This window comes from Eleutherodactylus coqui, chromosome 2, assembly GCF_035609145.1.
Source record: "Eleutherodactylus coqui strain aEleCoq1 chromosome 2, aEleCoq1.hap1, whole genome shotgun sequence".
In the NCBI taxonomy this organism is placed as follows: Eukaryota; Metazoa; Chordata; class Amphibia; order Anura; family Eleutherodactylidae; genus Eleutherodactylus; species Eleutherodactylus coqui.
Window position 1 is genome coordinate 11,680,842 of NC_089838.1, and position 12,843 is coordinate 11,693,684.

Here is a 12,843-nt window from a genome sequence, read left to right on the forward strand (position 1 = left end):
TAGTAACTTATTCCATGTGGGGCCTGACAAGTGCCTTTTATAGCAGAAGAATAATGTTCTGGTCCCTCGCACCTATACCTCTTTTAATGCACCCCAAGTCTTTATTTGCCTTTGCAGCAGCTGACTGGCATTGGTTACTCCAGTTTAGTCTACTATCCACTAGTACCCCCAGGTCTTTTTCCATCTCACTTTTCCCAAGCAGTACCCCATTTAGTGTATATTGGTAACATCCGTTCCTCCTGCCCATGTGCATAACCTTACATTTATCGTTGTTGAACTTCATTTGCCATTTTTCTACCCAAGTCCCCAGCTTTATTATTTCGTACCATCTACAAATATTGATATTTTACTGTGCAGCCCCTCTATCAGGTCATTGATAAATATATTGAACAGAATGGGGCCCAATACTGAACCCTGTGGCCCCCGCTAGCGACGGTGGCCCAATCAGAGTATGAACCATTTATTACCACCCTCCGCTTCCTATCTGAGCCAGTTCTTTACCAGATACACACGTTCTCGCCCAGTCCGAGCTGTCTCATATTTTATATTAACCTATTATGCGGCACGGTGTCAAATGCTTTAGAAAAATCTAGATATACGAGATCAATAGACTCTCCAAGGTTCAGCCTAGAACTTACTTCATCGTAGAAGCTGATCGCATTGATCGGACATGATCGACCCCTCATGAACCCGTGCTGGTGAGGAGTTATTCTGTTGTTCTCCTTGAGGTATTCTACGATGGCGTCTCTCAGAAACCCCTCAACTATTTTTCCAAATATTGAAGTGAGACTTACTGGCCTGTAGTTACCAGGCTCTCTTCTTGGCCCCTTTTTGTATATTGGAACCACACTGACAATATGTCAATCCGGTGGTACAACCCCAGTCTTAATAGTGTCCCTAAATATAAGAAATAACGGTTTATCTATGACGTCACTTAGGACCCTTAGGTGTATTCCATCTGGGCCCGGCGATTTTTCGCTTTTAATCTTTTTTAATCGTCTCTGCACTTCCTCCTGTGTTAGACAGGTGATATTAAGCGAGGGGTTCATTTTATCCCCCCTGCATCTCGTGTGACATTTCTTTTTCCTTCGTGAACACACTTGAGAAAAAACAATTTAATAGATTTGCTACCCCCCCCCCCCCCCCATCACCTCCTATGTTTTCTCCTGCATTATTAGTTAACAGGCCAGTGACTTCAGTCCAAATCTTTCTACCATTTATATAATTTAAAAAATAGTTTAGGATTATTCTTGCTCTCCTTGGCAATCAGTCTTTCTGCCTCCTCTTTGGCAGTTTTGATCTTTTCCTTACATAATTAGTTTTTTCCCCGTATGTTTTTAGCGCTTCTTCGCTGCCTTCTTGTTTTAATATTTTAAACGCTTTCTTTTTTTCGCTTATTGCTCCCCTTACAGTTTCGTCCAGCCACATTGGTTTCCTTCTACTTGTAGTTCTTTTATTTTTAAAGGGTATGAACTGCTCACATGAGGTCGTTAGGATGTTTTTAAACTTTTCCCATTTGCCGCCTGTACTTTTTATTATTGAGGATGTTGTCCCAATTAATGTTGCCGATAGTAGTTCTCAGCTGATCAAATTTAGCTTTACTAAAGTTTCGTTTTTCTTGTCATTCCCTGGTAAGGTTTCTTATTGAATGACAGCTGGAAATTAATTATCTTGTGGTCACTATTTCCCAAGTGTCGGCAATAAAAAGGTGTATTGGGGATCATTAAGGGGTTAAATTTATTATCGTGGTTATTGGCAACAGTCAGCCAGCTTGTTGTCAGACACCCTATCCTGACTTAGCTGAGCTCCTATAATACAAGCAGCAGTTTATTTTACTACATCCGATGACTGTAACGCACTTGGTGTACAGACGACACACTCCAGAATGCAAATCACTAGGCAAGTTCCATAAAAACACAGAACAAGCAGGGAATGCTGGGAGATTTTAACTCTGAAGCCAGCAAAATTAGGACTAAAATATAATGCAGATAGTGTATAATATCCAACTTCCATGTCCCAAAATATTATATTTACCGTTCAAACTCCATTAGGCCCAGAGAGTATAACGCTTTGTTAGCTTGTTCTATCCTTAGTTCTTCCACCGACTCTTCGAGGTCCCTCAGTAATACCGGATAAAGGTAGAAGATCAAGGGGTCTATCTGCGCCTGACGCACCGGGCCTGCAGGTGGGCCGCTGACATGGAAAAAACAAGCAAAAAACGCTGCAAATATGAGATTGTACGCTCAAACACACTTAACCCCTTCCTGCTGCAGTCCTTTTTCTTCCTTACTACTTTCATTAAATCGTACATTTTTATTTTTCCCGTTACAGAGGACGTTGTCTTTATTCCATGGATTAGTACGATCCCGGCAATTCCAAATTTATAAACATTAAAATAAAATAAACTCATTGTAAAAACCAATCTCTCCCCTAGAAGGAGTCATCAAAGTGGAAGGAAACTTTCTATCTGCGATTGTAAGTGATTATAATATATCGGAGCAGGAAAAGAACTTATTTCAGAAAAATAACCCCTTGAAGGTAGGCTCTAGGACCCTGTTGTACCACCTCTAGCTTGGATACAAGATGTGATACAGGCGGTTATGGAGGCTCTAGTACCCTGTTGTACCGCCTCTAGCTTGGACACAAGATGTGATACGGGCAGACATGGAGGCTCTAGGACCCTGTTGCACCACCTCTAGCTTGGATACAAGATGTGATACGGGCGGTTATGGAGGCTCTAGTACCCTGTTGTACCGCCTCTAGCTTGGATACAAGATGTGATACGAGGGGCATGAAGGCTCTAGTACCCTGTTGTACTGCCTCTAGATTGGATACAAGATGTGATACGAGGGGTATGGAGGCTCTAGTACCGTGTTGTACCGCCTCTAGCTTGGATACAAGATGTGATACGAGGGGCATGAAGGCTCTAGTACCCTGTTGTACTGCCTCTAGATTGGATACAAGATGTGATACGAGGGGTATGGAGGCTCTAGTACCCTGTTGTACCGCCCCTAGCTTGGATACAAGATGTGATACGAGGGGCATGGAGGCTCTAGTACCCTGTTCTACCGCCTCTAGCTTGGATACAAGATGTGATACGACGGGCATGGAGGCTCTCGGACCCTGTTGTACCGCCTCTAGCTTGGATACAAGATGTGATACGAGGGGCATGGAGGCTCTAGGACCCTGTTGTACCACCTCTAGCTTGGATACAAGATGTGATACGTGTAGGCATGGAGGTTCTAGTACCCTGTTGTACCGCCTTCTAGCTTGGATACAAGATGTGATACGAGGGGCATGGAGGCTCTAGGACCCTGTTGTACCACCTCTAGCTTGGATACAAGATGTGATACGGGTGGACATGGAGGCTCTAGTACCCTTTTGTACCGCCTCTAGCTTGGATACAAGACGTGATACGGGCGGGCATGGAGGCTCTAATACCATTGTACCGCCTCTAGCTTGGATACAAGGAGCATGGAGGCTCTTGGACCTTGTTGTACCACCTCTAGCTTGGATGCAAAATGTGATACAGGCGAGCATGGAGGCATACAGGTTCTGTATGGTATCCTGCAGCATATCACTCAACATTTGCTGTAACTGAGCCTCTAGATTGTGCAAACTTGTACGCTGTGGAAGTTGGCGTCCCAGATGGTCCCATACATGTTCTATTGGTGATAAATTTGGCAATTGAACAACCACGGAAGTGTGACAATGTTGTGGGGGCTCCTGTGACCCCCTTGTGTGTGCGGCCGAGCATTATCTTGCTGGAGGAACACATGTGGCTGCAGGATGTCCTGAACATATCGCTGAGATGTCATTGGCCTCGTACCACTACTAGGGAGGTCCGACTGCACTATGTGATGGCCCCCCAGACCATCACACCAGCAGTGAAAGGTGGGGGGGTGGTCATCATTCATGACACCACTACAAACGGAGGTGACGGTGGGTGTCACTGGCAGTACACGTAATGGGCGGCGTGAGACCATGATGTCCTTCAGCCAAATGCCTGTAAATGGTTCTGACAGATAAAGAGGTGTAACAATGGCAGACAAACAAGCAATTGGAGCTTCTCCTGCTTGTCACACCTTGTGTGCCCTCCCACACACGCTCCTCTCTACTGGTGGTCTGTAGGGGGCATCCTGAGCCCAGTCACCTTGTGTGCCCTCACACATCCACTGGTCCCAACACCTCCTAACAGTCTGGGCAGACGCTCCTCTCTACTGGTGGTCTGTAGTGGGCGTCCTGAGCCCGGTCACCTTGTGTGCCCTCCCACACACGCTCCTCTCTACTGGTGGTCTGTAGGGGGCATCCTGAGCACGGTCACCATGTGTCCTCATGTATCCACTGGTCCCAACACCTCCTAACAGTCTGGGCAGACGCTCCTCTCTACTGGTGGTCTTTTGGGGGTCCTGAGCCCAGTCACCTTGTGTGCCCTCACACATCCACTGGTCCCAACACCTTCTAACAGTCTGGTCAGACGCTCTGTCTACTGTGGACGAGGAGGAAAAAGAGGGGTGGAGCAAAACCCGTACAGTTGTGTTTGTTGTGAAAAATGATACTGTAAAAGTGGTGAAGAGAGTGAAGTGGTGACTTCAATAGTGGAGGTGCTGCCTGACCAGATGACGCACCACCGGGGGGCGTGATAGAGTAAGAGGATAGAACTAAAAAACTGGCAGTTGAGAAGGCGCAACACTCCAGGTTAAAGTGAATAGGAAGTGACCAAAGGTTTGGGAAACTTCTCCTTTTATTTAATAAAGTACGTGATCAGCTTATGAAAACGCATTTCGGGGATAACCCCTTCGTCAGTTCAGCTGGTGTTTAAAACATACAAGCAATTGGTGGGTCCCAAAAGGGTTAATGATTAGATCTGTTTGCCTGTGGGGTGCGGGTCAGCCAGGGCAGGAGCAGGAGAACGACACTGTTCACACACACTAAACACAGAACAGGACTACACATACAGCACATGTCTGGCCACTTGCACAGACATACCACACATGTCACTGTTCACACCAACATATATGGTTGTGCATACAACATATAACAGGAACCCCACCCAGAGCTCACATGCATGCAGATGGTAAACCATAACTAGTCCAAGTGTCCTCATAAACAGGGGAATAGAGTCAGCCATCGTGCTGACATAAAGAACAGTGTCAGGCATCACCGACCAGACACACACACAGGACATCAGACGTCTGGGGGTCGCACCTGCCAAGGGATAGGAAGAAACCTGTGGGCCGCCTGCACCTGCGTGGTAACCATACCCCACACGACACAATACACGAACCCCAGAACACAAGGAAGGGAGGAACAGCAGGTGTCCAGACCGTCCTCAGGGGAGGAGAGAGGGACATTACAGACAAGCATGCAAATAGCAGCTGAGTGGGCTCAACAGAGGGTACAACAGTAAAGCACTAACATGACCAGCAATCTCTCACAAGAGTTTGCTGGTCTTTATCTGCCGCAGACCAGGGGGATTGGCTGGTGAACAATACCACACTCAGCCAGCTCAATTACCCCTACCTGTCAAGGTTTGCACAAGGAGCCTGTAGAACCACAGTCCCAGATGCACAACCTTAACAGCACCTCCAATTTCAAAAAGGGGCCTCTGGACCCTTTGGGCATAAAAAAAAAAATTATGCAACTCCTCCAAACCGCGCATGTGTACAGGACTTATCTATAAAGGCCCTGACACCAAGGCAAAGATGGCAAATAGGGAAGAGTAACTAATAGTGCACCTAAAAACAGGACCATTGCGCCTTACACAACTGGCCTCAGTCACAGTAGCCTGCAAGAAAAAGTGCACTAGTCCACAGGGTAAAAAATGGCAACCCACCCTACTGACATAGCATGCACAGGACCTATCCATACGGGCCTAGTGCAGACGCCAGCCAGTCAGCAAAAGAAGGGATAAAACACAAGTACATCCCGCACGGTAAGGCTGGGCATTCTGTAACGTCCACTGGGTGCACTAGAGTGCCAAACCTCCATGTGGACGCTGGAATTGTGTCCATTTAAAACCACAATCACACACATAGTATTGCAAAGACCAATTGCACCTCTACAGGCAAGGATGGAAGGACCCCTGTCCCTTACTAATCTGGGAAAGTGGGTAACCCCTGCCCTTCTGTTGATGGCACGGGCACAGTTATCATCTGCGGTAGGAGCTCTGTAATTTGGATGTAATGGTACATCCAGCAGCAGGAAGGACTTACACCCTATGAACCCACACCCCATGCATCTGTCTACTAGAGGTTACAAAAGCAATGGCTGTCCTCACATACTCAGAAGGACAGAAGGTCACTGCAAAAAACCAGCACCACGTCCGTGCAGTATATTGACGGCCCATTGAGTTCAACATAAAGCATCAGGAACAAATTGGAGAACCCCTTTAAAGTTGCATTTGCATCCGTGTCGCCTACCTCTGACTGCTACTGCAAGGCTGTAAATATTCATCCTTGATGTCCTCCTGGCTACGGGGACTGCTGTCCTCTATGAGAATGTGACCTTAGGGGCAGAGATTCACAGTACGGTGTATGGTTACATATATACAGTATATACATACTATGCTCGCCTCAGTATACAGATGTACTCACCTTTCATTTTTAGCAGAGAGACCAAAGTGTTCTCCGGCTGCAAAGTGTAGCGTTTAGTCTGCTGCAGAACCTCTTTCTAGGATATGAGAGACGATGGTTAAGAAACACTATGAACAGCTGAAGCCGATCTTACTATCTCTGCCCCATTCCATTCATTAGACTTCTAGCATTTGGAAGATGCATATGGTTAAGACGCCCACACTCAGCCACCATTGCTCCCGGACAATGTAGACTGGCTAAATTTGATGATCGGACTCCCTACCAATCATCTGCAACCCACACCTCAGATTTCCCTTCAACCATCCGTGTCCTACAAGCTAGACTTGTATCCAACCATCTATACCCCAGTCTTTCCTCCAACCCTCCATGTCCCACACCACAGTCTTCCCGCCAACCCTCCATGTCCCACACCGCAGTCTTCCCGCCAACCCTCCATGTCCCACACCGCAGTCTTCCCGCCAACCCTCCATGTCCCACACCGCAGTCTTCCCGCCAACCCTCCATGTCCCACACCGCAGGCTTCCCGCCAACCCTCCATGTCCCACACCGCAGGCTTCCCGCCAACCCTCCATGTCCCACACCGCAGGCTTCCCGCCAACCCTCCATGTCCCACACTGCAGGCTTCCCGCCAACCCTCCATGTCCCACACCGCAGTCTTCCCGCCAACCCTCCCTGCCCCACACCTGCAGTCTTCCCGCCAACCCTCCCTGCCCCACACCTCCATTCTTCCCGCCAACCCTCCCTGCCCCACACCTCCATTCTTCCCTCAACCATCCATGTCCCACACGCCCAGTCTTCCCTCAACCATCCATGTCCCACACGCCCAGTCTTCCCTCAACCATCCATGTCCCACACGCCCAGTCTTCCCTCAACCATCCATGTCCCACACGCCCAGTCTTCCCTCAACCATCCATGTCCCACACCCCCAGTCTTCCCTCAACCATCCATGTCCCACACCTCCAGTCTTCCCTCAACCATCTATGTCCCACACCTCCAGTCTTCCCTCAACCATCTATGTCCCACACCTCCAGTCTTCCCTCAACCATCTATGTCCCACACCAGTCTTCCCTCTAACCATCCATGTCCCACACCTCAGTCTTCCCTAAAATCATCCATACCCCTCATCTAAAACTCCCCTCTAACCATCTGTATTCCACCTAATCGGTCTCCACACTTCAGACCCCACTCTGACCATCCATACCCCTACCCCAAACTCTGCTAACCATCTGTACCCCTGAGTCCTCTCTGACCTTCTGTACCTCATACTGCACTTCAATCTATGGATCTACGCTGAATTTTCACTTATTAGAGGCAGTAGCACATTGCCCTCCTTTTCTTGGCTTCCAGAAGCGCAGCAGCTTGTTTTGACATAGATTCCATTAGGTGATAAAATGGTTCTGCAGGAATATCGGCCCCTGAAGACAGGAAGCTTCTTGTATGTTCTGAGCAGCTGACAGGAAGGGGTCATCAATTCATGCTGCTTGCACCAAATACTGACCTTCCATCAGCAATAGAAATCTAGACTCCTCAGATGAGACAATGCATTTCCATTGCACAGTGATATACTTTTGCCCACTGGAGTTTCACCATTGTTTCTCTTTAGCAATGGCTCTGGAACTTGTCTTTGGCTCTTATAGCCAATCCGTGTTAAGAAACGATGAGCTGTGCATTTAGATACGTTACTTGGAGCACTAGCGTTGTATTTGGCTGCTCCTGACTGTGCAGCACTTGATCGTTTAATCAATTCTTTTACATCCTCCTCTGTCCCCTTTCACAGCTTTCCCATCATCCCAATAATGAAGTTTGGAGGAGGTGCTGTTATGGTGTGGGCGTGTTTGTGCTGGGACGGACTAGGGCCATTGGTTATGGTGAAGTCCACTCTCCACCAATGGGTACAGAGTCATTCCGGATAATGTGGCATTCTGTGGCAATACTTTGGTACAGCTCCTTGTCTCTACCAATATGACCGAGCGCCATGTCAAACAGCAAGCAATGTTGAGGCTTGGTTTGAGAAGAACATCTGCAAACTTCATTGGCCAGTCCAAAGTCCAGATCTCAATCCCATCAAAGTATCTTTGGGAGAACCTAAAACGCCGTATCCGTGCACGCCGAATACACTCATCTTCTTTCGCATCACTATCTAATGCTCTCATCGAGGAATGGAGGCAAATCCTTCCACATATCTATGGGAAATTGGTGTAAGGCAACCTAGGGGGGTTACTAGAGTCAATGGGGCCAAAGGTGGCCCAACGCCCTATTGAAAAGTGTGAATAAAATTAAATTTCATCAACTTCTATTTTTGTCAACAAAGTGTACTAGTGCTATACAAAGACGAGGGATCCATCTAAATTGTTTTATATACATTATTGAATATTGCTTAAGACTTGTAGAAGGACGGCCCCTCCACAGAACTATAATTGACCTATCTGAAAGTCTAAACAATCTCCAGGGTTAGGGCATCACTACATATGGTTACAGATATTGGCTTGCCCACAAGATTATTAACTTCATGCATCATATATTATCCTTTTCAATGAGTCGCTGACAAAAATGTTACACGTTGTCAATCAGTGATATGATAGTTATCGAGTGTTTTCAGACACTGATTGGTTATGGTTATTCCTTATTAGTCTATAAATAATAAAAAAGGAAAGACCTTAAAGGGGTTGTCCGGCCATAAACATTAGGTCTCATTACTTCTGTTTGCCCAATACAATGCACTTTGTAATATACATTGTGCATTGTAAATTAGGCAAACAGAAGTTATTCACTTACCTTTTGGAATGCCCCCCCTGTGTTGCTCCTCGGTTGCCATGGGTTCCGACAAGTCTCTTGTCCTCTTCTTGTCGGGACGACGGGGACGCGCTTCTCCAGCACAGCTCTGCGCATGTGCAGAAGAACTTCAGCCGCTGGGAAGCTCAGTTCTGCCTGCAGGGGAGGCGTGGCTGCTGGCTCTTCATCTCCAAGGTAAGAATGAGTGGAGGGGCGGGCTCTCGGGGGTGGGGGGGGGGGGTGGAGAGGGAGAGATGGATGGATGGATGTGTGCAAGGGGGGGGGGTGCAGTGATGTGTGTGTGTGTTCCTGGTGTCTGGAGACCCGGCTGTCAGAAGTCCCGGGGGAAGGGGGGTGGGGGGGTGGAGAGGGAGAGATGGATGGATGTGTGCAGTGATGTGTGTGTGTGCAGGGACCCGGCTGACAGAAGTCGGGGGGGGGTCGCTGTGGGAGGGGCACTATGAGGGCACGTGTGTGGGGAAATGTTTTGTTTTACTTTACTTTAGCAGGGTGGGGGGGGGGGGGGGCAGTAGGTAGCCTTGCAGTGGGGGGCTGCAGGAGAGCGCTCTCTCGGCTCTCCCCAGCCCCTCTCCATTCACTATACACTCATGCCAGGATTTTATCCTGAACCATGAGTGTATAAGTGTCCCCTGGCTACAACCCCTCTGAGTATAGTATGCAGCAGGGGGCGGGGCCTGGGCGGGGAGAGACTGTAGAGCAGTTCAATAGAGGTGGGCGTGTCGTGGGCGGGGCTAGGACGTGAGCTGAGGGAGGCCATGAAATCCTGCTTTTTCATGCCTCTTACTGCCATCGGGAGCGCGCACACAGAAGAGGGAGAGCGCAGAGCATTGTGGGAAGGCAGCACAGAGGCGCCATCTTTGAAAGCTGCAGTGAACATCAGATTCTAAGGTAATAAACTGACATTGCAGCTGATCTGCCTGCCGGTTTGAGCCCCTGTATGCTGGGTGTTACTATCCTTACTGAAAGGGAAGCAGCAGCATTATAAAAATTTTTACCCTGTGTGGCCGGACAACCCCTTTAACCCCTTAATGACGCGGCCCTTCTTTTCCATTTTCGTTTTTTCTTCCCCCCCCCCCCCCCCCCCTTTAAAAAAAATCGTAACTCCTTTATTTATCCATCAATGTAGCTGTATGAGGGCTTGTTTTTTGCAGGACAAGTTGTACTTTTCAATGGTGCTATGTAAGGTACCATATAATGTACTGAAAAACGTAACAAAAATTCTAAGTGGAGTAAATGGAGAAAAAAAAACCAAAAACGCCTTTTCACCATCTTTCAGTGCGTCTTGTTTCTAACGGAGCACAAACTGCAACAAAAAAAATGACATGATAACTTTATCCTACGGGTCAGTACGATTACTGCGATACGAAAAACGTATATGGTTCTTTTTTTGCTGTACTGCTTTTATTTCTTTTCAAAGATATTTAAATTTTTTTACATTTTCTACCGCCATCTTCTAACGCGCAATAACTTTTTTATTTTTCCTTTCACAGAAGACTCTCTAAAATTGATTTTTTTATTGAAAAAACTCTTAAAAACTTAAACACTACGGGCACAAAGCAATACTCTGGGATTGAATATTGATGTAATATCAATCCATGTTCAACAAACAACGAACAATTTTTAATAAAAAGAGAACCGTAATTAGATCCTTCCCTGGTTCAGATAACACCCTAATTCTTAGTTTTGCCACAATGATTCCCTTATAATGAATATTTATGAGGTGGGGAGAAAATGTGGTGTATAAATACAAAAGTAAAAGGTCAGGGATCTGGGTTAAGAAACGTACCAGAACCCGAACCCTAAAATATAAGCTCTGAATTGGACTGTTTTCTATCTCTACGCGTTTCACCACAAATTTTGTGGATCCTTAGGAGATGAAGAAGAAGAGCTATATATTGATCACTTTCCATTGCATTTTCTCTTGGAGATTAGATGATCAAAAAAAATGCTTTCTGCCGTTCTTTATTTTTTGTCCTGGACGACGTTCACAGTGCGGGGTAAATAATGCGCTACTTTGATAGATTGGACTTTTACGGACACAGCGATACCGAATATATATATATATGTATTTTTGTTTTATTATTTAGATTCTTTTATTGTAAGTATGGCAAAAAGTTTTTTTAACTTTTTATTATTTTAATATTTAGTCAAAACTTTATTGTTCTGATTTTTAATTCCTTTTTTCAGTCCCCACAGGGGACAACAACGGCATGGAGATGGCTTAATAGGCAGTATACTAAGACAGCCCTGGGGCTTTCAAAAGGCCCCTAGCTCCCAGCTATCTCATCATGAGGGAGGCCATACAGGACCCCCGGGGATTTAAATGCCGCTGTCAGAATTGACAGTGGCATTTAAAAAGTTAATGGCGCTGATCAGTCGTGCAGCTGATTGCAGCTGCCTCTACATACATACCCCGACCCGGCAGGGCGTAACTGTACATCCTAGAGCAGGAAGGGGGTTAAAAGAACTTTGTACTGCGATTCAACAGACTTTTGCGTGGTGTCCAAGTTCTTCTCTGGTGCACTGTAGATAATTAGGCATACCTGATTGATAGCACTACCATTCCCATTGAGTGTTATCCAAATTGAACCAAATACGCTAACATTTATTGGTGGAGAATGCGGGCAAACGGAATGTTGTAAGGACTGTCGGAATCTCTGGACGGCAGACACTGGACAGCGAAAAACCACGATAAGACTTTTCTTACAAGTGTTTTCTCCTGTCTGCTGTCTTGAGAGAGGTACAATCCTTTGTTTCTATTCCACTTGCAAAATTATCCATCAGGGTATTCTGTGTTAATGAATAGACCATGGGCGTAACTATAGAGGGTGCAGGGGATGCGGTTGCACTCGGGCCCAGGAGCCTTAGGGGGGCCCATAAGGCCTCTCTTCTCCATACAGGGAGCCCAGTACTATGAATAAAGCATTATAGTTGGGGGCCCTGTTACAGGTTTTGCATTGAGGCCCAGAAGCTATGTCTCTGTCGGGCATGGTTTAGGTATGGGTACAGATAGAGGGGGGGCCCCAGCTCAGGTTTTGTATCAGGGCCCCTGAGCCTTTAGTTACGCCCCTGGAATAGACTGTGTGTTCGTTTATTACACAGGCTTGATCTAATGATTTAGAAAAAAAATTGTTTTTCGTTGATTCTCTGCCAGCTTAATATTGAATTTTCCTTAACTTATTAAAGTCAAATGGATTTTTCCCAGCGGACACAGTGCTGTTCACTTAGTCTCGATATCCATGGGTGGATTTGATTTGCGGTACACGTGCAGCAGATTTCGCAGATCAAGCTGGCCCTAAGGAGACATGGGCGCCCGCAGAGCAGCTAAAAGCATCCGTATGCGGGTTTTTTTTTTCCCCCAGCATGCAGATCGCACACGCGGAAAGAAATTGCAACATGCTCCATCTTCCTGGAGATCCCGCAGGGACGGCTTCCATTGAACTCAATGGAAGCT